Genomic DNA, 23,326 nt, shown 5'->3' on the forward strand with positions numbered 1-23,326 from the left:
TTGTTGGCTCCGGGGATGGAGGAAAGGGCCTGTGAACCAAGAAACGATAGCGTTGCCCAAAGTCCAAAAAGTCAAGAGGATGGATTTGCTTCTAGAATCTCCAAAGGCCCCATTGACACCTTAATTTTAGCTCAGGAGCCTGATTTCAGGCTTGGAACCTCCATGATAGGAACACTAAGATTGCCTGAAGCCACGGCATTTGTGGTAACGTGTCACAGCAGCAATTGGAAGTTGACACAACATGCATTGCCCAGCCGATATACACAGGCGATATACACAGCGATATACACAGGCGATACACACAGCGATATACACAGGCGATATACACAGCTATATACACAGCGATACACACAGGCGATACACACAGGCGATACACGCGGTGGTATACACCGGCGATATACACAGGGGATATACACAGGCGATATACACAGGCGATATACACAGTGATGGGCCCGTTTATGGAAGCTTACTTATTAGAATCTGGGATTGACACTAACATTAATTCTCCGCAAATGAAGAGCGCATACGCTAACCCACAGGTGTGTCCTCTCTTCCCACTTACTTCTCACCTCACTGCACTTGGCCAAGGACTTGGCGACCAGCAGGTGTTTCGTAGCAGGAAGAGAGTAAGAATACAAATTTGGAAACAGAAAAAGTCTGTGTTTTAATCTACCTACTACCTACTACTAGCTGTGTGGTCTAAAGCAAGTCCGTCGGTTTGGGTTCTTTTCATCATATATAAAATAGAAGAAATGATTTTTTATCTTGTAGGGTTAGAGAAAGCATTCAGTGAAATAGTGTATAAAAAGTGTCTGGCGTAAAGCCCTGTATAGATTTTGTTTTTAATAAGTGTTATTTGTTGCTAGTAGCGACGATTACTCCGTTGTAATGACTCTGGGCAGTCTGTGTTTCCTCTAGAGGAGGTTGGGGTTTTGTTCATGCCTTTCTTGTAACTGTCGGCTCCTGATGCAGAGACAGTGGTCAGTGCCTGTGGCATAGAAGCACAACTCTGAACTGGGAAGCTATTAACTACGTACAAGGGTAGCGACAGGGGCTTTGAGTGGGGTGGCCATCAGCAATCCATAATGAGTCCAGTCAGTAGCAAAGAGATGTTACTTATAATGTATATGTATCCTAGGGGATTGTGTCACAGAGCAACAGAAGGAAACTAAACGATAAACAAAATGGCAAAGACGCAGAGATTTCCCCTCTAAATGTAAACGTGGACAGTATGCTATAAACACCTACTGCCTTTAAGTCAATTCCAACCCAGTGCAAGCCTATAATACGGAGTAGAAGACTTCTAGGAGTCTGGAGCCTGTAAAGCTTGATGGGACGTATAGGATCATTTTCCTCTCATGGAGGATGAGCACGGACCTTGCAGTTAGCAGCCCAATGCCCAGCCCAGTGTGATGCCAGGGTCCCTCCGTATGCTGTGGTAGCTTAAAAAGGAGCATCACTTTCAAGAAGATGGATGATATTGACCTTTCATCTGCTGATCCTAGGACTCTGGTCTAAATGCTCTTGCTCTATCACTTGTCTTCAGCTCAGCATCTATTGCCTGCTGGTAGGTGTCCAACAAACTGTTTCTGATCGTGAGAAACATGGCATGACTATTGCTGTGTTACATGGCGCGCTCACAGCCCATCATGTCATTAACGGATGTACGTGAGAAGACTTGAATGGGCAAACGTGACAATGAACACAACGGTACTGAAACATTCCCTCCCGGCACTCATTTCTCTATCACTGAAATGTTTTATTTTATTCCTCAGTGATTTTTGATCGTCTATTTGCAAAACTTTTTGATGATTCTGCACAGAATAACATCTCGATTTCTTTTGGAGAGTTCCTGAAATTGTGCATTCCTTGGTTCCTGCTACAGTGCCTGACATATCTAAGTCAAAAGGTGTTACTTTGGTGCCAATTGGTGCACAAACTAGTTTGTTGTAAACAAAACATGTCTAAACACGTCTCTGGGCGGCTGCAGACATGGTCTATGAGTCACACATCGGTCATAGGCTCATCAAGATGTGTAAAAATGTTAGAATATAACAGTGACTTCTGGGGAGATCTGTTGGGCTTGTTGAGGCCAGGACAGAGAAGTTAGCTGACAAGGTTATAATGAATATTTTGGGGGATTCCCAAAGAATATTCTTTTTTTTAACCATTTGATTGGAGACTCATACAACACTTATCACAATCCATACATCCATTCATTTGCACATTTGTTGCCATCATCATTCTCAAAACAACTGATTTCCACTTGAGCCCCTTGCATCAGCTCCTCATTTCCCCCACTCCTCGCTCCCCCTTCTTTCATGAACCCTTCATAATTCATAAGTTATTATTATTTTGTCATAATTAACACTGTCCAACATCTCCTTTAACCTACTTTTCTGTTGACGGACCTCCAGAGAGGAGGTTATATGTAGATCCTTGTAATTGGCTCTCCCTTATATTCTTGATAGCTTTTCTTGAATGACATGGGAAAATTAGTGGGGAGGGTTATTATGAGAAAGATATTTTAACAAAACTGAAAACTCTGTTGATGAGAAAAAGTCTAGGCAAGATGCTCTGAGGGATTTTCCCCCAATGAGAACAATGGGCATGCTCATTCTTCAAGGATAGGGAATGCTATCCAGAAAGATTTTTCTTTGGAAATTCTACCTCCGTAGAGCAAAGTAAAATTGCTATTCTTCTCGGGTCTTTGTAGCTCCCATCAAAGCATTGGTGGGACCAGGGACACAGGGCATGTGATATACTGAGGCTTCTATTCAGGAATAGACTGTTCTGGTTTGCCATTCCAAATGGGTATACAGTGAGTCTGCTAAGAAAAGGAAGAGAGGGAATCTCGCCACCCAAAAAAAGAAAAGCCACCGGCAGTGCACGTGGGAGACCACTCCCTCAAGTTTCTGGAGCAGAGGGACCCCCGAGGGCCCAGCACAGAGGTCATGGGACGTCAGAGTAGCAACACTGAGACCGTGAGGTAGAGCAGCAGACAGGCTGACTGGAACACGGAGGGAGAGGCCAAGGCAGCCTGGGCTGAGAGGCTGAGGACCCGGAAAGCATGCCTGACAGCATAGCTAAGAGACGTTGAACAAAAGGAAAATATCCTTGTTATTCGTGACCCATTAGCATCCCTAGTAAACCCCTATTAGTGTGTTTCCTGAGTCCTGTATGGTCACTGCACCTGTTACTTAGCCCAGCAGAGAAGGAGAGTGTCATGGAAAGGATGGTTGGTGTCAGAAGAGTGTAAAGAGGTGTGGAGGAGGGAGGCCTCCCTGCCGTCTGCCTGGTGGAAATCAGCCAAGAGCTAATGTGGTCAAACTCTCTCCCTATGGAACCTTGATGAGATATAATATGGCCACCAATGCATTTCGTCCCCCATCCACACTACTGCCCCGATCCTACCCCTTCACGAGGCATTTCTGTTCAAAAGACCTGGAAGCATATTTCAGAAGGACAATACTTGAGTACCTTGAAGGTGGCCAAAGTGGTATTTTGACATGTGACAAGATGAGAGTACAGGTTCCTCTGAGGAAGGTTATGAAGTTGGAAACACCACCTTGAGGATTATATAGCACAAGGTGAAGACTTTGTTGAGAAACAAGAACTGCACACTTAATAAAGTTTGCTGTGATTTTGTAGCACTACTTTTTGACTGGCCCTTGTGTATCATCCATCTATGCACTGACTGAATGGACACATTGTGAAGATGAGAAAAGAGTCCTGGACTCTCACAACGCAGTCATGGAAATAGTACTCGGAGGGATCGCTTACCCCAAGAGGCCCCAATTAATAGGCTAGAGCCATCAGCCCATCTTGATCATTTGTTTATGTGTTCTCTGTGCCTTATAAGAGAAAAACTGAGGAATTGAATGCTTAAAAGTTCTCTGAGAACTTTATTCTCTTCTAGAAAACTGCAGACTATAAAGTGTTTGCATTGCTAATAGATTTTTCAGAATCTCTTGACGTGGGAGTAGATTTAAGAAGAGAATATATTTTGGCATGTGGGAAATATCACCTGGTTGAGCCAAGGTGAGTGCAGTTCTTTCTATGACATTTCTGTCTTTGCAGCGCCCTTCGCTTGGGGGGCTCGTCCTGCTGCTTCTTTCAGATAAGTTGAACGAGCTGCAGATGCAATGAAAGCAGCAGGGCGACTGAACAGAATGGAGCCTTTACAACACTAGTCATTTATTAAGATCATCATTATTAACCATGACATGGGGCTTGCTTAATCACATTTATGATTGCAATAACTCCTAATGATAGTGTATCATTTGTACTCTAATACTTCCAAGTGTTTAATAGGGGATCCAAAGCTATTAAAACATAAATCTACAAAGCCATTGATAAAATCATTCCAGTCTTTTTATTGTTCAAGATGCCTGTATCGACATTTTAAGAGCTGCAACACAAAGTATCGATGGCCACAGTCTCATACCTTTGAAGAATACCTGGAAGAGATTTTGTCCAGTTCCCTGCTTACACTGGCTACATACTTGAGGCATCAAAGACATCTGGATGCAGCTCCTATTTAAAAAGTCACGAGGTATGAAGTCTCCAGGACACTGTAAGCGTCGTTTGGGTATTTGATTCTCATCTGTTCGTTGACTTTTGCTCTAAATTCAGTGGTTTAGAGAAAATCATACACTACACTCATGTGGAGTAAATATATGTAGGAATATATTTGCTATTCCTCTCGGGGATTGAAAAACTCCATACTTCTTTTATCATACATAGTAGAATTCATTTTTCCTGATCAAGCGCTGAACTTTACCAACTTTTTTAGTCTTTTCTTACAATTTGTATTATCAGTGTCTTTAATCTCTTCACGTAGGCTTTGGTTCTTAAGTATAGAATTAGTTATTTGCTTTTAATGGCGATGCCACATTGGATTTAGGGATAGGAAAAATAGAAATGAAGACCCTTTCCACATCTTTTATTAGCTATGAAATTACACAACTTCTTCCCAAAGATGTATTGCACGCTGAATTCAAAATTATCTTAAAATCTTTCATTAAAAGCTGAATTTCTTATATTAATTTTTTAATTAATCTGAGGCTTAATTTTTAGAGGTTTTAAGTAAAACTCATTGACATAATCATGTTTTAGAAAGAAGCTTGTATTTGGTGAACTCATAGACAAAAAACACATAAAGAACAAAAATAGAGAAGAATCCACAATGAAGAGTTGGTCAGCTCGCACGGACAACTGGACTACCTGGCCTTGCTCTCGAGAATGCAACAGTAGTGGTCATGGCCTTGAGTAGCACTACTTGAGCATGTTTTCTATTCCAGTGTTGGCTTCCATTAGTGTTGTTCCCGAGATGTCCCTTTGTGACACAGTGTTTTATTATCTTCGCCTTCCCTTTGTTCTACTTTTCTTCTCACATGTCCTGAGCCCTTTCACTATTTGTTTCTGTCTCTATTTTTTGTATTCCAAATTCTATCATATAGAATATCTGAATAAATAAAGTAATCATCATCCAATAAGGAGAATTTCTATTTACCAAAATGTTGATTTTAGACCGCTTCACAGATAACTGACCTAGATGGTTGCTATGTCCCGATCTCTTTGTCCAAAAACTATGGGTGAGAATAATAGAATCACATGACTGAGCATGATCCCGAATGTTCAAGAAATTTGAGAAGGGAGAGAGAGAGAGAGAGAGAGAGAGAGAGAGAGAGAGAGAGAGAGAGAGAGAGAAGCACATGTGTGCACTCGCGGGCTGAAGGAGTATATTTGACGTCTTCCAGCTCCTTGCGGAAGATCGCTGCAAGATAAGGACAGACATGCTTCCACCCTCCATCCTTCTTGACCCTGTTTTGACACCAACAATTCCTCCCACAAAACTCTACTGTCCATAACTCTATTTTTCTACTAGATGTGGTAAACTGAGGTACTTGATGAGAATGTAATGCAGTTAACTCCTCTATGCTCAGAAATACTGGAAAGCCAACTCTGATGGGGGAAGACCATCATGGTTATGAGATATAAGTAAATCTCAATACACATTCTCATGATTGAACATAGTCTCTCCAATACCATCCCCTGTAAAGGCACTTTCATAAAGGAGCAACCATAAAAGGTGAATCACTCTTGTGCCTGCGGTTCACTATGCCTGCTGGTTACCTATAGATAAGAGCAATCGGGTTTTACAGCCCAATCCACTGAAAAATGAAGCAAACCCTCTTCTGATGTCTCTTGCTGATAGGGATCATAGATTGTTCCATTTGGAGGGCTCATTCAAGGTCAATTAGCACTGGGTCAGAACACGGAGTCACTTTTTGCCTCTTTATTATGTTACCCACTAATGATATTACCCACTGACTATGTAATATGTTTGCTGTATTTCATGTAAACCTTTTGAAAGATCTGTAAGCCCCACAATTATACATACCCATTGAAAAATACATTATCTCGGTCCTGACATAGGGACAAGGGACCCAGTGCCCTGCTGTCTATCTGGTTTATTATTTTCCATCATCACAAAGTCACCTCTGAGGACCTGTTACACCTCATGAGTGTTGGGGACCCATACCCTGAAGACTAGGTTTAATAATTTATTGCAATGGCCACACAGAATTATCAGAATATACATGATAAATGCGTAGGATACAGTTGTTTCACCAGGACAGTTTCTTCTCTGCTGTGTCTACAGGAAGGGCATTTCTGGTTACCTGGCTCTCAGCCTCTTGTCAATGACCTCTCCTAGCGCAAAGGTACAAAGCTCTTCTAGGGCTTTTAGTAAGTACCCTAAAGGCGTGCCACTCTGCTATACAACATGACAAGAAGGCACATGACTCCAGCTCCTTGGGTCAGCAAACCCAGTTCCCCAACTAAGTGCCCAGAGGTACTCCACTTCACTTCACTGAAGAGGCACTCAGCTTTCCGTGCTCTGTGGACAGGAGTTCACTACTTCATTTGATGCTCAGGCTCCTGGTTCTGCAGTTGCCATACTTCTGCTACTACTCTCATGTCAGAGCTTTCTCCTGTATCATGAGGATCAATTTGTAGGAATCTCGGGGTGCGTAACACATGTTGCTCTTCTCTCTTACTGGCAGTGGAATTTGTCTTTCCTGAAATACCTCATTTTAGACCCAGCAAATAGAAATCACAATTAGTTCTCATAACAATTACAGTGAAATCCTATCATCTTCCCCTACATTCTTTCTTAGGCCTATCAAGAAATGAAGGTGGCAATATCAAAGGCAATATGAATAGAAGAACATATACACTATTTCACCACACTGTAGACTGATAATTACTTTTCTCAAAAGGGCTAGTGGGAATGACAAGCACGGCATGCAATCCTGATTCAAAGACTTACTGACCAATAAAATTCTTTCTAATCGTAGTTGTTGATACTATATTCACATATGCATTATGAATATATCAGACTTGTGTGATGTTCTATGGGCACTCTCATACATAGATATAATTACAGTGCTGCAATAGGAGATACTGCATGTTCTATAAAGATTTACCAAAGGTAATCATTTTATGAAGGAGCCTTGGTGACACAGCTGGGTAATTCCAAGGGGCACAGTTGAAACCCAGAGCCCTCCATAGGAGGAAACCAAGCTGTCTGCTCCTTGTGTTGGGTTAAGTTCTCTTGAAAAGCATATCAGAGGTGCTTACATATTTGTAACAAGAAAATGACTTGCATATCTGTAGAAGCAGGCAAGTCCAGTCCAGTTTAAGTCTGTGAGTCAGATGTTAAGGTGGAGGTTTCTCTTTTACAGAGGTGGAGGCTGATGAATTAGAGAGCAAGAAGATGAAGCAGGAAGAAAACAAAGCAGGAAGACCATACGCTAGTGGATGTCAACAAGTCAGGCATGGGGCCATGGAGTGGAACGAAGCAATGGTTGTCAGGTCAGATGTTACATCAGTTGGCTTGATGGCTTCTGGGATTGACAAGCAATATGCCATTGGATCATGTCCAAAGGACAAGAGGTCAATGAAATAGATTCAGCATCCAGGCAACTGAAAAAGTAATGAAGTTTTCCAAAACATCTATGTATATATCAAGTAGACCACATCTTTGATGAAATATCATCATGGCTGTGAATTGAATAAAGGGTTTCAATGTCTGTTTAAGTTTGGCTGCTCACAGTAGATCCCGTCAGGAAGCTGATTACATCATGTTAAATAACATCATGGGGGAGATTTCAATTACCAAACTTTCAAAAACTCTGACCCATCCGTAATCTAACTACCACACTACCATAAAGATTGATAGTCTAAGAAACACTACAGAAGAGTTCTACTGTATCCTATAGGGTCAATTTAGTTGGAACCTACTCAGTTTCCATGGGTAGGTGGTGGGAATTATTTTCTTTAACCTCCAAAGACTGTGCTGACCTCTTCATGAAAGTGGTGTTGAGAAAGGTTTGTTGTTTTATTTTATTTTATTGGGCTCCTTACAGCTCTTATCACAATACATACATATATCCATTTTGTCAAACACATCTTTACATATGTTGTCATCATCTTTTTAAAAAATAATTGTTTCTACTTGAGCCCCTGGCAATAGCTCCCCATTTCCCCCTCCCTTCCCCACCTGCTCTCCCTCCCCTATGTCCCCTTGATAATTTACAAATTCTTCTCTTTTTTTCGATGTCTTATATTGACTCTGTCTCATTTCACCCATTTTTCTGCTATCTGTCCTCTTGGGATGGGGACCATATGTTGATCATTGTGATCAGTTCCCCCTTACTCCCCTCCCCACTGACCTTTACCCTCCTAATATTGCTGCTCCCCTTATTGAGGGGCTTATCTGTTCTAGATTCACTGTATTTAAGGTCTTATCCGTACCAGTATGCATGTTCTGGTCTAGCCAAATTGGTAAGATAGAATTGGGGTCATAGTGCAGGGGGGGAAGGGGAACCTTAAAGAACTAGGGGAAGGTTGTGTGTTTTATCAGTATTATACTGAACCCTGAGTAGGGGATGTCCAATTGACTCCCCCTCATTCCTTTTGATATGCTTTTTGTTTGTTTTGTTTTGGGTCTTTGATGGCTGGTCCCATTGACATCTCATGTTCACACAGGCTGGTATGTTTATTCCATGTGGGCTTTGTTGCTTCTAAGCTAGACAGCCACTTGTTTGTCTTCAACTCTTTAAGACCCCAGATGCTATATCTTTTTATAACCATGCACCATCAGCTTTCTTCACCACATTTGCTTATGCACCCATTTGTCTTCTGTGATTGTGTCAGGGAAGGTGAACATCACAGTGTGCCATGTAAATAGAACAAATTGTTCTTGTGTTAAGGGAGTACTTGAATGGAGTTTCAATGTCCACCTGCTTGCTGCCATAGTATTTTATAAATAAATATATCTACAGAGCTCTATTCCCCTGTCATTGTTTATAAATGTATTTTCATATATTCATGTCTGTATTTAGACCTCTATAACTGTCCTACACCTCCCAGTTCTTTCCTCTATTTACTTTTACTTTCCTCCCATCGCATTATCATGTTTGCCCTTCTTTAGGGTTTTGGTCAATCCTCTCAGCTACATTGCCCTTGGCTGAGCACCCCCAAGCATCCTATGCCTTCCTTGCCATCAATTTTAGATCTCTTATTCTTCCCTGGTGTCTGGGATTGTTAGCACTTCCCTTATTTTGCCCCATATCTCCCTCTCCCATGTCCTCCCCGAACCATCGGTCCCATTGTTCTCTCCTCCAGATTGTTCATCCTGCCTATCTTGTCCAGATAGACATGCATAGAAAATAATATGCACAAAAACACAGCATACCAAAACATAACCAAAAAAGGATGACAAAAAAAGAAAATCAACAGCTCATACAACCAAACAAAAAAATAAAGAGAAAAAGCCAAACGAGAAGCAAAAACTTAAAAACCCTCAAGCGGTTCCAGGTTTGTCCATTGCCTTCACGAGGGTTTTCCAGTCGAGTCCACTGGGGTGCCACGCCCTGGCCCCTAAGTCACCTTTGGCATTCCTCGGAGACTTTGATGCTTTGCTCCCCTTGCTGCTCTGCTGTACACCCTTAGTGTTCATCCAGGTGCGATGGGGTCAGGTCGGGCACATGCCCCACACCATTCTCCTAGTGCTGTCCCCTCAGAGCTATGTGTCATCCCGGGACAAGTTGTCCTGTCTCGTGAAAGGTCTGGCCCTGTGATCCTCTCTGGGCCTTGTCTGCTCTGAGCTGTAATGTTGTCCCCAGGACTTGGCGGGATGGGGTGGGGATGTGCTCCACTCTCTCCTTCCCTCTTCATTTGCTCCTGAGCAGTCAGACACGCCCCACTTCCTGAGCTGCGGCTTCTGTGCTGTCCTCTGCAGTACATTCCGCTGGGGTGGGGGTACGGGGGAGAAAGGGTTATTTTTAAAATAGTTTTTTTGGCATATAATTCACAAATAACCCTGGTGGGATAGCGGTTATACATTGGGCTGCTAACCATAATGCCCACAATTCTAAACCACCAGCTACACCTCAGGAGAAACACAGGGCCTGGAAAGAGGTGAGTCTTAGAAAGTCATAGAGGCAGTTCTCCCCTATCCTATGGGGCAGGAGTGCTCACACTTTTTCAGCATGTGAGCTACCTATAAAATGATCAAGTCAAAATGACCTACCAACTACAAAAATGAAAAACATATTTATCTATTTATTACATTTATCCATAAATGCATTGAGAATTATTTGTATGTTCAATGTATGTTTATGTACCTTGCATAACTGCATGAGTCCACAATGCACAACACAACACAATTAACTATGTACATTTTTTGTCATGACCTGAGTTTACTCTGATGACCTGCACTGAATGGACTGAGCCAGGGATGCATAGTCCGGGCAGTGGCTGCTGACAGCCAGCCTCAAACCCACTTCCAAATGTTTATCAGTCATGGTGGAACGGGACTTGGTCTTCATGATCTTTATGTGGGCAAAGACTGACTCGCATAAATAAGTAGAGGTGAATAATGCAATCAGGGAAGTAGCACATTTTCTCATGTTTGGGTACTTTCCCTCTGCAAATAAGTTCCAGAACTATTCATGTACTCTGGACTTCAGCTGAATGTTGGCTTGTTGTGTCAAAATCTCCCATTCCGTATGAAAGTGATGTTTTTGTCTTCTTACTTGGTCCAGCTTCCCTGCTCATTTTAATACCCATTCTTACGTTTAAGAGCAAAAATCCAAGGTCTAAAAATTGCTGATAACTTAGCTTATCAGTTTTCTCCACTTTAGCGCAGTTGTTTGCGAATATATTTGACACCTAAGATTGAATCTGATTGGCTGCACTGTATATCAATTAAGTGACGGGATTGATGTTAGGCTTGGGTCTATTTTTTTAATGCTGTGTGATCTACCCACTCAGGAGTCCTCGAACTACGGCCCACCGAGGATATTTATCCAGGCCACAGGGTGTTTTTGCCCCATTTTGTTTTTTACTTCAAAATAAGATATGTGCAGTGTGCATAGGAATTTGTTCATAGGTTTTTTTTTTTTAAACTATATTCTGGTCCTCCAACGGGTCTGAGGGACAGTGAACTGGCCCGTTGTTTAAAAAGTTGAGGATCCCCCGAATCACGATTGATGTATAGAGCACCCTGCTATAGAGTACTCTGTTCTAGGAGTCAACATGGATTCAATGGCACTGAGTGACTCTGATCATATGATGTCAGCATTTAATCACATTGAGAGTTGCGCAACATTCACCACAATGAACCTGAGAACAAGTTCTCCTCATACTGCAAGAACCCATTCCCCTCAACTTCCCCTGCCACGACCCCAGGTAGCTGTTAATCCACTCACTGCCTGTAGATTTACCTACCCTGCAATTAACATCCAAAATATTGTTCGCAACACAGACCACCAAAAAACACAACAATAACCAAACAAAACAGAGAAAAACCTCAAACAAAAAGAAAGGATAAAATATTAAAAACTGAAACTTTAAAATGAGTCAAAAGGGAGATCAGGTGATAAAGTGTTACTTTTTATTCTAACTACATTTTCCACAATCTACTTCACCATGTTCTTGGACTGAGATTATTTGTATTAATATCAAGATATTTCTTAATAATTGTTTTATATGAATTTTATCTTTCCCAAAGCAGGGTTTGTGTTGTGTGTGTGTTTTGTAAGTTACTTTTTTAATACAGTTAAACTAAGTTATCACTCAGAATTACCTAATAGTAACACGTCGGAAAGAAGTCAGGCCTCACTGAAATGTCAGTCTTGCCATTTGCTAGCTAGGTGATATTAAGCAAGTTACTTAACCTTTTTAAGCCTTTTCATGTATAAAGAGGGAATAATAAGACTACATAAGACTGATATAAAGATGAAATTGATAATACCAGAGAATATCTGCTATGTAGGGAATATGCAATGAGTATAGTTATAGTGATGTTTCAAATAGACTTGTCTTCAACTATAGTTTATCCATGCAACTTTCTCCAAATGTTTGAAGCCCCGGAAGTAAAGTAGATTGACTCCGAGCTACTCTCTTTGAAGAGTGAATTGTGGCAATAGTAGACTGCCTGATACCACTGTCTACCTACCCACTTCTACTCAGGTAACCCGGAAAGGACTTTGAAGATTACCTGAAAAGGGCTGCCTTTCTTCAAAATGAATTATTGGATAAACAGAAGAATTGATCTTTATCCAGAACTCATGTCTCTAGAACTGATTTCATTTTTGTTTATCAGTGCTTTGGGGCGTCAGCATTCAAAGTTTTCCCCTTGTACAAAGTGCTGCTTAAATTCTACACTGAGCTTCACCCTTTCATATCTTCCTCCTTTAAGTAAATAAGTGTGATAAAGTAGCTCTCAATTTAAATAAACGCCACTAACGCCTATGCTTGTATGGAAGATCCCTTCAAGAAAGTCAGACGTTTCCCGTCCTACAAGGACTTCCCCTGGATATAAAACATTTCATTAGAATGTGGCATGACAAGCCAATGGCATCTTACACAGACCTTTGTTTTAATAAGCCTACCTAATTAAAATGTTAGGTTTGGTGGACTGAGCAATAACTTTTCTTTTTCATTTGACCCGTCTTGATCAGCCTTTATATTAACACCCTCCTCAGATTGGCCTTTCTTATATATTGTCATTATTTAAGCCCAATTCATCCAGATATTGAAAACACACAAAACAGTTTAAATTTACTCTCAGTACTCTTTGAAGTCACCCTTTTATGAGAAGCCCAAGCACAAGCAATATTTTAGAGTTATTTTATGCCATCTAATGATTCTAAAAGGAACTTTCTTTTGCATCAGTTTCCTCATGAAGTATATCCTTGAGAAGAGTATCTCACATTCTCATCAATGGCTTGGTACTGAGCATGAAGAAATGAGGCACCATTGACAGGCAGAGCAGGCGATCATGTCCTTATGCTAACAGGTATTGAGGATTTAGCTACCTTTAGCAATCCTTTAGGCATGATGTTTTATTACTGGAGGTATAAATGCATAATGAAAGTAGTTACTCCATGTGTAATTAATGAAGGGAAAACCTTTCATGGGGACACTTTAAAATTATATTTTACAAAAAAATGGTGAGCCTGAATCAGCTTAAAGGAGTTCGAAGGACTCATTGGGCGTGGTTAAGATCTGATTTTAAGATACAGTTTATGTTCAAATTAGCTATCTCAATTTAAACTGTCTGTGCATTGGTGTCTTCATTTGTCAAAAGGAAGATAATAGCCCTTCACATAATTGTTATTTTTGAAATAAAAGAGAAAATTTATCTCATAGTATCAAATATGGGGGGAAAAGATTTCTTTCTAAATAGCTTGTGCTTCAGAATAATCTCATATAGCTTGATCTTTGTTCACTCTAAAGTCTGGAGTGCACACACTACAAGAGTGCTGTCTAATAGAAGTGTCTCTGATCCTGGAAAATCCTATTGATTCATGCTGTTTTTCTTGTTAGTTGCCATGGAGTTGGTTCTGGCTCATAATCAAACGCTGCTCAGTCCAGTGCCACCCTCACAATTGTCAGGTCTAAACCCAGTGTTGCAGTCGTGGGCTCGCTTCGCCTTGCTGAAGGTCTTCCTCTTTTTCACAACCTTTCTAGTTCAGCAAGTACAATGTCCTTTTACAGTGACTGGTCTCTCCTAACATCATGTCTGAAGTGCACATAATGAGCATTTTAGCTGTATTCCTTTCCAAGAAAGATGCTATTACAGCTCATAGTATCTTCAATATCTTTCACCAACATCATAGTTCAAATGAATTGATTTTTCTTTGGTATTATTTATTCAATGTCCAACTTTCACATGCATATGACACAAATGAAAATACCATGACTTGGGTCAAGTGCATTTTAGTCCTCAATATTTTAAAGAGCTTTGGGACAGATGATTTGTCTGATGCAATACATCAGTTAAGTTCTCTACTGCTGATTTTATGAGCATTAATCATGGATCCAAGCAAGATGAAATCCTTGAGAGCTTCAATCATTTATCTTTATCATTATATATCATTATATATATCCTATTGGTTCAGTTATAGGGATTTCAGTTTTCTTTACATTGATTCATAATCCATATCTGAAGGCTGAAATCCTGGATCATCATTAGCAAGTGAGACACATTCTCCTTACTGCAGCAAAAACGGTGTGCCATCCGTATATCAAAGGGTGTTGACAAGTTATCCTCTAATACTGATGCTGGGTCAATCCAAGTGCAGGGATTATCTGATCAGCGCACAAATTCAATAAATGTGGTGACATGTAACATCTCTGACACCAACTTTTCCTGATTTTAAACTATGCAGGATTCCATTGTTATGTCCGCACAACTACCTCTTACCCCATGTACAGATTCTCCATGAGCACAATGAAGTGTTTTGGAATCCCCATTCTTATTAAGGCTATCCATAATTTGTTATGGTACACACAGTTGAAAATCTTGTCATAGCCAATAAAACACAGTAAAAATGTTTCTGGATCTCTCTGCTTTCAGCCAAATCCATCTGACACCAACAATGATATGCCCTGTTCCAAGTCCTTTTCTGAATCTGCATGAACCTGGGGAACTCCGTGTCAATATACTACTGCAACCATTGTTTGATTAATATTCAGCAAAATTTCACTTGAATGTGACATTAATGATCATGCTCTATTATAAAGTTGGGTTTTGGTCTAGTCAGCTGACAAAGTGTCTGACTTCCAAATGTCTTGGCATAGACAAGTGAGTGCTTTCACTGCTTCATCTGCTTGTGAAACATTTTAATGGATATTGCATCAATTTCTGGAAACTTGTTTGGGGGTTATATCTTCTTTTAAATAATTTGTGGGGGTTGGAGGCTCTTACAGCTATTACAACATTCCATACATCAATTGTGTCGAGCACATTTGTACACATGTTGCCGTCATTGTTTCCAAAACATTTTCTACTTGAGCCCTTGGCATAAGCAACTCTTTCCCCCCACCCTACCACCCTTGTGAGTCCTTGATTAATTATGTATTGTTATTACTATGTCGTATCTTACACTGTCGGTCGTCTCCATTCACCCACATAACTTCTTCCTTAAGCACCATTGGGTCTTGATCCGACGCTACCTCTTAAAGCGGGTAAGCATTGGCCGGTACCTACGGTACAATGAGTGTGTATCCTTCCTATCTTCCTCAGATGCTTCCTACATCACTCCATATTTTGCCATTGTTGTTGTTTTTAGGTGCTATTGAATTGATTCCAACCCATAAAGACCTTATGCATATCAGAATAAAATACTACCTCTTCCTGTGTCATCCTCACAATTGTTCCTATGCTTAAGTCATTGTTATAGCCAAGGTGTCAATCCACCTCCTTGAGGCTGTCCTCGTTTTCACTGACCCTCTTACTTTACCAAACATGATGTCCTTCTCCAGGGCCTGACTTATCATAAGTGTGTAGGATGAAGTCTCACAACCCATGCCAACAAGGAATGATCTCTCCATCCTTCTTCAAAGGCTGATTAGTTTGTACCTTTAGCAGTCCATAGTACTTTCAAAATTCCTTTCCAGAAACATAGTTTAAATGTATTGATTCTTCTTCATTCTTGTTCAATATCCAATGTTCACATGCATCTGAGACAATGGAAAATACCCTGGCTTGGGCCAGGTGCAATTTAGGCCTCAAATTAATATCCTTGTTTTTGAATAGTCTGAAAAGGTTTTGTGCATAATATTTATGTAATACAACCCAGCATTGCCCGTGTCTTACATTTTTTCTGTTTCGTATGTGCTGACTGTATTCTTCCCTTTTGGTTGCCTAATCCAGGTCTTTGCACAGTTCATTATAAAGCTTTACTTTGTCTATCAGGCTGCCCTTTGAGACTTCTTTTTCCGCACTTTTACTTGGTTACTTCTTCCATTTGCCTCAATTAATCTATGGTTAATAGAAAGTTTCAGTCTCTTATGGCATCCACTTAAATATTTTATTTCTTTCCTGTCTTTTTAATAATCTTTTGTTTTCCTTATGTCTGATGTTCTTGATGTCATCCCATAGGTCTTCTGTCAGTAATGTTCAATAAATTAAATCTATTATTGGAATATTCTAAAAATTCAGACAAGATATGTTATATGACATGTTGCATGACATACGTCAAATATTGACCCTCATGACTTGTTTTTATATTCCTCAACTTCAACTTGAACTTGCATATGAGCAATTGATGGAAAGCCCCTTGCCTCTTTGGGCTGCTGGTCTTGAGCTTCTCCATCATCTCTTTCTACAAATGTAGTCAATTTTATTTCTCTGTATTCTCTCTGGGGAAGTCCACATTTATAGTGGCATTTATGTTATTTAAAAAAGGTATTGATGCTGAAGAAGCAATTAGTCTTGCAAAATAAATCATGCATCTTCCAGCTTTATTTCTAGCACCATAGTCATATTTTCGACTACTATTCCTTCCTCTTTGTTTCCATCTTTCACATTCCTATTGCCAATTGTGATGTTTCTGACTCATAGCAACGTTTTGTAGAACTTCAGTGACTTTCAACAGCAAAGGTTTATTTTATGTCTCCCTCTACATGTATGTTGTGCTAGCTAAAGCTGCTTGTGGGTTTGATGAAGTAGACTCCGTGCAAAACATCTTGAGCATGGAAAAACATCTTACCGCCTAAGTGCCGAATCACAGTGACACATAACCCTTTGCTCACATTTTATTGGTCAAAGTAAGTCACATACCAAGCCTGTTGTCCATGTGGCAGACAAGAATAATATACCCTGAAGGGATCAATGGAAAATGTCTGAACAGTAATATATCAGCCTTGACTGTAATGTATAAACCTTGCCTTATTTTCAAAAGAGACATAAAACAACCTTTGTATTTGCAAGTCACTGGCTTCAGTTTTTCAGTTTCCTGGAAACCACAGCATAACTTAGCAAAAACTACCCAATAAAACGTTTTATTATTAAAGGTTTATAGTCACAATTAAATTGCTTATCAAAATGTTGTACATATTCACCAACAATGTTTAAAATCGCCTTCTCTCAATAGTGCATATCAATCATTTCAAATTTTAACTTTCTCATAGGAGAAATGTTATCATCAGGGATCAGACTCTGGAGAAAGGACATAATGCTGAGTAAGGTAGAGGTCACTGAAAAAGAATGTGGTAGTTACATAATTTCATGTCAACTTGAAGATATATAATAGTGTAGGGGTGGAATTTAGCTTGTCAATCAGGTCACAGCATGATGATACCTCCTTATGGGCATGACCTTCTCATAATGATGGCCTGGGAAACAACCCCATCTCTCTGCCTTCCCCTTCTAGCTGGTGAGCCACTGGGGGACCTGCCAGAGCCCTATGATGCTTCCAGCACCACTGGATCCAAAAAATTTTGCACCTGCATTTTGCAAAATTGTGTGTAGCTGCCTGAGTCTGAAGAGAGACTTATGGATCAGTATCAGATTTATAGACTTGAGTTAGATTTGTCTAGGATATTTTGTCGATAAATAATTACTTTTTTGATATAAAGCTGTTTATTACATATATATGTCTCTGGATTTGTTTCTCTAGTCAACTGGGCCTAACACAAAGAGGAAAGACCTCAATGAGACAATTCAGTGGCTGCACCAGTTAGCTTAAACATAACAGTGGTCTGCGGATGGTGCATTACTGGACAGCATATTATTAGGTTGGTCTTAGGGTCACTATGAGTCAGAAGCAACTGTAACATGGCAGAAAATACTACCTTTCTCTTTTATCCTACATTTATCTGATTTCATGAAGTCTCTTTATATGTTAAATATTCACTTGTTTTTATTCTCTGAAATGCCTATATAGTAATTCTTCATTTTATCTAGAGTAATTTGTCATTTTCAGAGAATTTAAATATTATGAATATTACTGTTGGTTTCATACTGTTCACATTTTATTGATTCATACAATATTAACTTTATGGTAGTTTTCCTCACATAAGAAGAGTTAATGCATTTAAACTACCTTCCATTGAGTTGAAATATAATTTCTAGCTTAATTGATAAGCCAGAAATCACGAGCTACAAAGTTTGCTCACTTAGGTGAGAAGACCATAAGAAAACTGCTGCTTCCATATCTTATTTTAAGTCACAACCCCCATTAAGAAAATTTGGGACATATGCTGGACTGGAGAAATGAGACAGAAAAACAGCTACAATGAGTTCAATTTCAAAGAGTAAGCAAAACTCAAAGCTAAAGTAAGAACTACAAATCTTAGCAAAGGTAATATTTTGGTGTCATATATAAGCAACCAAATAGAAATTTTTCTTCATTTAAATCACTTTTACCTAAATTGGTCACACTTTTAAATCCAGGTTAATCATGGTGTTACTACTTAACTCACTGAAACCATGAAAAGAAGCAAAACATGAATATTATTATATTTAGAGATATATCATTAGCTTAACTAAATGCATTATCTCACTTAATTAGGACATACGGATGTATTCATACACTCATCAGTATAATGTGCAATATACTAAGCCAAACTGATATTCATTGGTTTTCATTTGGAAGACTCTTAGTCCTACCCAGTTTTACTTCCCTCTGTGTTTTTCCATAACTTTGATCACGCTCCTAGTCTAACAGCCATCAAGATACATAAGTCTCCATTTTTCAAGCATCTATTTATCTATCCTCTCTTGAGGGATGTGTGTGGATTTTGAATTTGTGTGGCAGTTTGGTTTTGGTGCCAAACTCTCTATTTAAAGAGGTACCCCCCAAAATGAATGCTCATTTGTGTTCTTGATGTGAGGGAGGTAGTGCAATTGGAGTGTGTTTAACCAGGTCAGAATGTTAATCAAGCTTTCTATTTAGAGGTTCTGAAAAGATTGTATAATAGTGTGTGACAGAAAAGGCCTGATTGGTGGAAGATGGGAGTCTGGTTTTGCCAGCAAGACAATGCATCTGCTCAAGTAGCCATCTCTGTACACTAGTTTGTGGCATACACACAAAAACCCAACCCTCTCTTGCCCCATACATCTTACTCACCTGATCTCACTCAGTGTGACTTCTTCTTGTTTCCATGAATGAAGAGGGACTTGAAAGCACAGTGATTTGATGACAGCGATGTGGTGAGGAGAAAAATCAGGGAGGTGCTGTCAGCCATCCAAACAGATGAGTGTGAAAAATGTTTCCAAGAATGGGATCTCAAATTTGACTAATGTATTAAGTGTAATGGAGAGTACTTTGAAGGTGATAAGGTTGTTTTGTAAAAAAAGTAATAATTTAAATTCATCCTTTGAAAAAAAGTTCTGAGGAGGAGGGGAGATGGCGTCCAAGTAGATTTACCTGTCAGGAGCTCCTGCTGCCAGACCAAAACGACTCACATTCATTTCATGTCCACATGGCACATACTCGAAGATAGATCACATGCTGAGACACTATTGGAACCTGAGTCAATTCAAGCATATAGAGATTATACAGACTTCTCTCCATGACTACTATGCCATAAGGCTGGAAATCAACAAAAGGACGATGAATAAAACAAGTACAAACAATTGGAGGATGAATAACTATTGCAAAGGGAGTAGGTATTATCCCAGATCAGAGGTGAAATCAGGAAGTGTCTAGAAACCAATGAGAATGAAAATATGAAGTACCGAAATTTTGGGGACACAGCAAAGGCATTTATCAGAGGAAGGCAGATAGCAATACATGACCCCAAGAAAAAGGAAGAGAGATTTATGTTTTATATGGTGGCACAAAACTTATACCAATTAGAACAAAGTCAACTAGACAATCCTACTAATTGCAAAACGAAAGAAATAATAAAAATCAGGGCTGAGATATAGGAGAGAGAAAATAAGAAAACTATGGAAAAATTAATGCAGCTAAAAGTTGATTCTTTGAATGGATTAACATAACAGATCACTGGCAAACCTAACCACAGAAAGAAAGGAACAAATTTCAATAGCAAGGATGAGAGATGAAACAGGGGACATTACAAGAGACCCTCATGAAACCAAAAGGATAATTGCACAGTACTATGAAGGTCTGTACTCTAGTGAATTCAACAACTTGGACATGGACAAATACTTGGAAAAACAATCGCTCCCTAGACTATCCTACATGGAGGTCAAGAATCTCAACAGACCCATTGCAACAGAAGATACCGACAAGGTTATGAAGGGACTACCAACAAAAAAAATCCCCTGGACAAAATGTCTTCATGGTAGAATTCTACCAAGCATTCAAGAAAGAACTGACACCAATCCTATGCAAACTCTTCCAGAACATAGAAAAAGATGGGAACCTCCCAAAATCTTTCCCTGAAGCTAGTATAACTCTGATACAGAAACCAGGCAAGGATCCCACGAGAATCAAGAACTACAGACCAATATCCCTAATGAATATTGATGCAAAAATCCTTAACAAAATACTGGCCAATAGAAGACAAAAGCAATGTATATAGAACACATAATTCACCATGACCAAGTGGGATTCATACCAGGAATGTAGGGATGGTTCAACATACAAAATACCATTAGTATTATTTGCCACATTGACATGAAACATTATAAGAACCACACGATAATATCGATAGATGCAGAAAATGCATTCGGCAAAATCCAACATGCATTCCTGTTTAAGACACTCAAGAAGATAGGAATGGAAGGAAAATTCCTCAATAATATACAACCTAAATGTGAGAAACCAACAGCCAATGTGGTAATCAATGGAGAAAAGACTATAAAAATCCTCCTGTAAAAGGGGACCAGAGAAGGATGCCCCTTGTCCATACTCTTATTTAGCATCTTACTGGAGGTCCTAGCAAACACCATAAGACAAAGAAAAGACATCAAAGATATTCATCTGGGGAAGGAAGAGGCAAAACTCTCATTGGTTGCAAACAATATGATTTTATATATTGAAAATCCCCAAAACTGGAATTTTGGAAGCAACAAAAGAATCTGGCAGAGTGGCAGGATACATGATCAACAAACAGAAGTCTATCGGACTGCTATACACATCAGACAAGATCACAGAAGGGGTGATTAAAAGGAGTACCCTTTACAATAGCCAAGCCCCAAATGAAATATCCAGGGATATATCTGACTGAAAAAACAAAAGGTTTATATGAGGAAAACTACTGAACACTATCACAAGAAACCAAGAGTTACCTCAACAAATGGAAGACTGCTCCATGCTTATGAATTGGAAGATTCAATATCGTCCAGATGTCAATTCTTCCCAAGGTATTATATAAATTTAATGCTATTGAGATATGAATACTATCATCCTTCTTTAAAGAATTGGAAAAACTGATTACCAACTTCATATGGAGAGGGAAGAAGCCAAGAATTAGCAGAAAACTCCTCAAGAAGGTCAAATTGGGAGGGCTTGGTCTACCTGACTTTACACCTTTTATACAGTCACAGAGGTCAAAACAGTGTGGTGCTGGTATAACCAGACACTCAGATCAATGGAAAAGAGCCGAAAACCCAGAAATAAAATCATCAACACACAGACAACTGATTTTTGATAAGGGCCCAAAAATATCAAATGAGAAGTGAATGCCCTCTTCAATAAATGGTGCTGGCAAAAATGGTTATCTACCTGCAGAAAAAAATGAAGCAAGACCCTTACCTCACTCCATGCACAAGAATAAACTCAAGGTGGATCACAGACCTTGAGGTAAAGCCCCCAAATATTAGTGACTTCAATGAGGGAATTGGGACAAACCTGAACCTTGGTGCAGGGAATACATGGGCTACCAAACAGTAAAGGATACAAATAAAGAGAAGTCACAAACTGACAAGTGAGATATACTTAAGATAAAGCACCTGTTTACATTGAAAGAATTCACTAAAAGGGTAATATGAGAGCCCACAGACTTGGAAAACGTCTTTAGCAATGCCATATCAGACAAAGGCTTTATTACTAAAATCTATAATACTCAGCTAGCTTATAATAGGAAAAAAACTAATTGCCTACTAAGGAGGTGGGCAAAGGACCTGAACAGAAGTTTAAAAGGGCAGAACTCCGAATGGCCAATAAACATATAAGAAAATGTTCCTGATCTTTAGCCATAAAATAAATGCAAATTAAAACAACTACAAGATACCACCTAGCATCCTCAAAGATAGCCCAATTTGAAAGATCAGAAAGTAACAAGTGTTGGAGGGGCTGTGGTGAGATAGGAACTCTCATCTACTGATGGTGGACCTGTAGATATATACAGCCACTATGAAATCGATTTAGAGATATCTAAAACAGTTGGAAATTTAGCTACCATATGACCCAGAAATCCCTCTACTGGGAATATACCCAGAAGAGGCAAAAAAAAAAAAAATCATGGCCAGGCATCTGTGTTCCAGTGTTCATTGCGTCACAATGCACAATTGCAAACAGTTGAAAACAACCCAAATTCCCATCAACAAATGAATGGATTGAAAAACTGTGGTGAATACATATAGTGGAGGACTACGCATCCCTAAAAAGCAGCGATGAACGCATGAAGCACATTGCTGCATGGGAAGAACTGGAGGATATAATGCTAAGTGAAGCAAGCCTAGCACAAAAGAAGAAGTACAACATGAGTCCACTGAGGTATGCCTAAAACAATGGGGCACAGGGGAAAAGCTACTGTATACATACATTCCTGGGGTGAACTCCAGGTACTATGGCAGGGGCCAAACCCAATCCAGGGATACATACAGCAGCCAACTAAATAGGGGAGGGGACGAAAGAGGAAAAAACAAAAGGACATGGGTAGGGGTGGAGCAGGGCACTAACCCACTCAAGGGGAAGGCATTAATTATATCTCCAAAGGAGAGGGAAAGAGAGACCAGGCTTCAACCTGATGTGCCAAGACATGAATACAACATACTGGCATGTACCAGACAACCAATGGAGAGGTCTTTGGGGCCAGCCCTAAT

This window comes from Tenrec ecaudatus, chromosome 8 (assembly GCF_050624435.1).
Source record: "Tenrec ecaudatus isolate mTenEca1 chromosome 8, mTenEca1.hap1, whole genome shotgun sequence".
Taxonomy (NCBI): domain Eukaryota; kingdom Metazoa; phylum Chordata; class Mammalia; order Afrosoricida; family Tenrecidae; genus Tenrec; species Tenrec ecaudatus.